This window comes from Protobothrops mucrosquamatus, unplaced genomic scaffold (assembly GCF_001527695.2).
Source record: "Protobothrops mucrosquamatus isolate PMUCROS unplaced genomic scaffold, P.Mucros_1.0 scaffold1088, whole genome shotgun sequence".
Lineage (NCBI taxonomy): Eukaryota > Metazoa > Chordata > Lepidosauria > Squamata > Viperidae > Protobothrops > Protobothrops mucrosquamatus.
Genome location: NW_015387314.1, coordinates 312,350 through 318,098, shown reverse-complemented (window position 1 = coordinate 318,098; position 5,749 = coordinate 312,350).

The window sequence follows — 5,749 nt, the reverse complement described above, 5'->3', positions numbered from 1 at the left end:
GCAAGATGTTCTTTCAGTGTTGAATGTTGCCATATATTGTATTGATTTTGCTTTTAATTATGCTTTTTTAAATCTTTGCAGTTTTATTTTGTTACATAAACCTGCTATTTGGTAATAGGTACATATCCCAATGAAAGCAAAAGACATAAGCAAGCAATATGCTCAAGTTCAATTAATTTAAGTAGCACTTAGAATTTGGCAAGAAGTCATTCTACAATTATACCTGTTCAAGCTCCGTACATTTAAGTGTGCTGAAATGCCCATAACTCTATAGGGGTATTACTATTACATGCATATATCTGATTGCAATAATGCATTTAAATTAATATAAAACAAATGTATTGGAGATAGATGACCTTTAATATGAAATATTCATGTGCAAATTATTGATTGTATGTTTTTCCAATACTCTTCAAATAGATTTAACAGTGGAACAGCATCCTATCTTAAGTTACGATCTCCTTCATATCTTACAGTCAAGTTTAAATAACATTAACTGGGATTAATAAATACAAGTCTCAGGCATGCATTTTCTTTCCTCCTTGTATAAGTCTTCTGCTACAATTCTGTACAAACTAGCTTTACATTATACACAAATGTGTTTTTTCCTAACTACAAATAGTTCAAACCAAGATTATATTGTAGTTCAGACATTTCATAACTGTGGTTTTAATAAACCGCAATTCTTGGAGTTTAGCATAATCGGAAGCTGCAGTTTGATCAAAATAACTGGGCAACTTAAACCCCTTTATATATGAAAGATAGGATGTCGTATTTACATTTTTACTGCATTTTTACTCACCTCTCAAAGCTGTTCAGATATAAATACCTTGCCAGGTTCAAAATCTTAAATATGCAAGGCATGGAGAAGATCTGGAGAAATTCAGAGTTTATTCACAGCCCAGGATTCCCTTCCTGTTCCTGCCTATTCACCTGATCGCTTGAAACAATCTTACCATAGACCAGGGGCTCTTCAAACTTGGCCCTTTTATGACTTGTGGACTTCAACTCCCAGAATTCCTCAGCCAGGCATGCTGGCTGCAGAATTCTGGGAGTTGAAGTCCACAAGTCATAAAAGGGCCAAGTTTGAAGACCCCTGCCATAGACCATAAATACAAGAAGTCTTAGTGTTATAGTTTCAAGGCAATTGGCAGTAGAAGCTGAATGTTCTATCAGTGGGAGTACTAATCATCCTGCCCACAGCTGCTACTTCTCAGAATGATTGGCATGAAATTCATCCTGAAAAGCAACTTTGCAGTAGCCTCCAATTCCTACAGCTTCCCATTAGCAAGCTCCTTTGAAAAATGAGTGCCTTTTCTCTTTATTTCTAAGAAATAGCTCATAACTACCTATACAAAACTTCAGCACCCTTAAGAATACACCAAATAGCACTTGGTCAAAGATGTAAAACGGTCCAAATAATAAAATATGCTTTTAAATATTAGCAAAAATTTAAAAAAAAGCTAATTCACGATCGCTATAAAGAATGGTAAATTCCACATCCAACATTCCAAAAAGGTTATGCATTATATACTTAAATATTTTATTTCATTTTCTTATAAAGGTAGTCCACAATTTATAACCATTCATTTGACCAAAGTTACAGCGGCCCTGTAAAAATCGACTTATGACCAGTTCTCACACTTACGACCGTTGCAGCATTCCCCACGGTCACATGATCAGACTTTGGGTGTTTGGCAATTGATATATATTTGTGATGGTTCTGGGATCCTGAGATTGTCTTGTGCAACCTTCCTGGGGAGCTTCTGACAAGCAAAATCAATGGGGGAAGTCAGATTTTATTAACGGCTGCATGGTTCACTTAACAACCTGTAGTGATTTGCTTAACAACCATGGCAAAAAGTCATAAAATGGAGTAGGACTCACTTAACAAATATCTTGCTTAGCAACAGGAATGTTGGGCTTAGTTGTGGTTTTAAGTCAAGAACTACCTGTACTTTATTTCTATAATCTGAAAATATTAGGCTATGGCATCTTTCAAAGAATACAATTAATAGCAAATTAAATGAGAGCATTTCACTGTTCTGTTACAGCAATTTTTTTTTTAAATTGACTTGTATTCAACTAGCTGGATTCAACATTCAGTTGTGTTCAACTGCCATCTAGTGTTAAAATTAAGCAATGACTCTGTATTTCTTTTATTTTTTCCTTCTTTTTCTTGAATTCACTTGATCTTCCCTTTCTTCAGAGATTGAATTACAGTACAGGAAGTCCTTGAATTATGTTCATTTGTTCAGCTATCATTAAAAGTTACACTGCAGAACAAGAAGAACTTATGGCAGATCCTCAGAGTTCCAGCCATCACAGCACTGCCGAATCGTCGTCTGGATGCTCAATGCCCAACTCATAATTACAATATCACAGCAAGCTGTGTTCACGTGATTGTGCTTGTCAACATCCCTTGATAGCTTCCTACAAGCAACATCAATGGGAAGCCAGCAGAAAGTTGGAACTTGCAGTTCCTCACTTAATAACCTGCATAGTCCTCATTTAATGGTGGCAACAGAGACTTCCAGAAGAGCTGTCACTAAGCAATGCAGCCATGTGATGTCATACTTTTACAACTGTGTTGCTTAGTGATAGAGTTCCCAGTCCCAATTGCTATTGTAACATGAAGATCACTTGTACCTCTACTGCTCTTGGGCAGTGTATGTATACATGTACGTATGTATGTAGGTATGTACGTACACACACACACACACACACATACACACACACACACACACGAGGCCATGAGTCTGACTAATGAAACACTTCAAAGAACTTCCAGGCATGGTTTAACACGAATGCCTTTATTGACACACACATATAGTGAAAATGTTCCACTTTTCTACCTACTGGACATCCCTCTGGACAAACATCCCTCCAGACCTTAGCTGCCCTACTTTACAATGCCTTGGTAAGGCCACAGTTGGAATATTGTATCCAGTTTTGGTCACCACGATCATTTTTTCTACAACTCTGAGATCTTTCTCATGTCTCTTCTCGTTGTTTCTACTAATCCCCTGACCTCCGATTTTGTATATTTCTTGCCAACGACCTTAACCCATACAGATCAAATTACTTCTCTTCCTGCTCCCCCCTGTACTATCGTCACAAGGTTATAGAGTCCCCGACGGTGTTTGAAGAGGGAGTCAAGCTATTCTCCAAAGCGCCTGAGGGCAGGACAAGAAGCAACGGATGGAAACTAATCAAGGAGAGAAGCAACCTACAACTAAAACTTCCTGAGAATTGAAACAATTAATCAGTGGAACAACCTGCCTCCAGAAGTTGTGAATGCTCCAACACCGGAAGTTTTTAAGAAGAGATTGGACAGCCATTTGTCTGAAACGATATAGGGTTTCCTGCCTGAGCAGGCGGTTGGACTAGATGACCTCCAAGGTCCCTTCCAACATTATTATTATTATTATTATTATTATTATTATTATTATTATTATTATTATTATTATTATTATTATTATTATTGTTGTTGTTGTTGTTGTTGTTGTTGTTGTTGTTGTTGTTGTTGTTATTGTTGTTGTTGTTGTTGTTGCTGCTGTTGCTGTTGTTGTTGTTGTTGTTATTGTTATTATTCACTCAATCTTCTAAAATGACCCCAATTTATCAGGTTATTTAACTTTTTCAGCACCATACCCAACTGACAAAAATTCTACATCATCATCATCATGATCATCATCATAAATTTACTAAACCTGATCATGAAGTTCTATTTCAGAATCATTTTTGAGACAGGCACAAGTATTTACAAACCTTTTTTCACACATTTTACCTTTTCCTATCTACTGCTTTCAATAATGTCATGATTAGATCTTGCAAAAGAACAATCATAAAATTCACCCCTTCTTCTTTTTTAAAACTTCAGTCATAAAACCATATTAAGCCAAAATGTTAAGCAATGGGAATATTGTATACTGCTGAGCCTATGGCCCAGCAATGGTGAAAAAAGCTTTAAGTAACATAAGGCTGTGCATTATTTACAAATGATTTAGAGAAATTGCTTTGAATCTCATTTGTACACAATATCTCCCTTTGCATGAGTTTGGAAAAAAAAGTGCAGCAGTTTTAAGGAGCTAAAGTTAATATAATTCTCTTTTTTTTCAGAACAGATTGGAATGGAAGATCTGCCATTGGGGAAGGTGGATTTGGCCACAGTGATGTATGTCTGAAGTACCATCCACGGAAACCACTGTAGCACACTCTTACACAAGATTTCCCTTGAATCACTTAACTACACTCAACTTTAGTTCAAACAAGAATCAGAATCATAAAATGTAAGAATTGGAAGGAACTTACGAGTTCATTCAGCCCAATCTCCTTTCCAGTGCAGGAATCCGTTATTATAGTATCCCTAACTGTTGGCCACACAGCCTCTGTCTGAATATTTCCAAAGAAAAGCAATCTATATTATCATGTAAGGAAATCTATTCCATTGTTGAAAAGCTCATGTGTGCTAAGAGGTTTTTTTTTTTTTGTTCCAAATGGTTTCCTGACATCCAACTGAAATCACACCTTTGTAGCTTAATCCATTCTTGGTTGTCCTGTCTTCTGGAACATTTTTGAAGAACGCTTTTTAATAGGCAAGTCTATCCCCATCTCCTTTGTGACCTCCAGTCAGATACTTGAAGGGAGTTATCATGTCTCCCTACAGATTCATGTTCCCTAGATCAGGGGTCCCAACCCCCAGTCCGTGGACTGGTACCAGGCCTCAACATGCCAGCAACTGGTCCGCACAAACAAGCAAAGCCCCATCCATGGGATGCAGGCAGCACAAAAAAACACACATTCTCTGGTTTGTGGAAAAACCTTTCTCCATGGAACTGGTCCCTGGTGCCCAAAAGGTTGGGGACCTCTGCCCTAGATTAAACATATTAAGTGCCTCTAACTGTTCTTCATAAGTTTCTTCTTCCAGGCCATCTTTGTTGTTACCATCCTTTTTCTCAGTGTATTTCCTAAACTGTGAAGCTCAGAATTGTACTGTACACAATTATCCAGACGGAGACTAACGCAGAATAGTGTCAAAAATTATTTTTCCCTATCCTGACATTGCATTCACGTTGGTGTAGTATAGGATTACATCTGTTTTTACATCATTGCATCAGACTAATGGCATATATTCAGTCCATGATCCACCAAGGCCCCAGATATTTTTTTTCACATACACTCCTGCACAGTATGATACTCTCTCCCATCTTATTATGCTATATGCCTGCATTTCATTTTTCCTATCCATTTTGAAAGACTTTGGACTTCTCTCTTGACATTCATCTTGCTGGTTTCTGCTAGTTGTCCCAGATTGTCAAAATTCTCTTGAATCTTCACAATGTTCTCGAAAGTGTTTCTATCACCCACATCTCTGAATTGTAGCAAATTTGGTAAATGTGATTTCTAACCCCTCATCGGTCATTTTTAAATATATAGAGAAGGCTAGAATGGTACTCTTTACTATGACATTCATTACTTCCTTCCAGCTTGATATGGAATCCTTGATATATGCAATAATCATTGGACATAATTATTGAATCAAATCTGTATCCAACTAGTGATAATTTATTCACATTTTGCCATGCTCTCCAGTTGGATCTCAACAGACACTAAAGAAAGGATTCATTAAGTCTAGTACACATCTAATCAACTGCTCAGGTTCATTTGACATGACTTGTTTTTGATAAATCAAAGCTGGCTCCTGCCAAGCATTATATGCTTTTCTAGATACTTAACAAGACTGCTA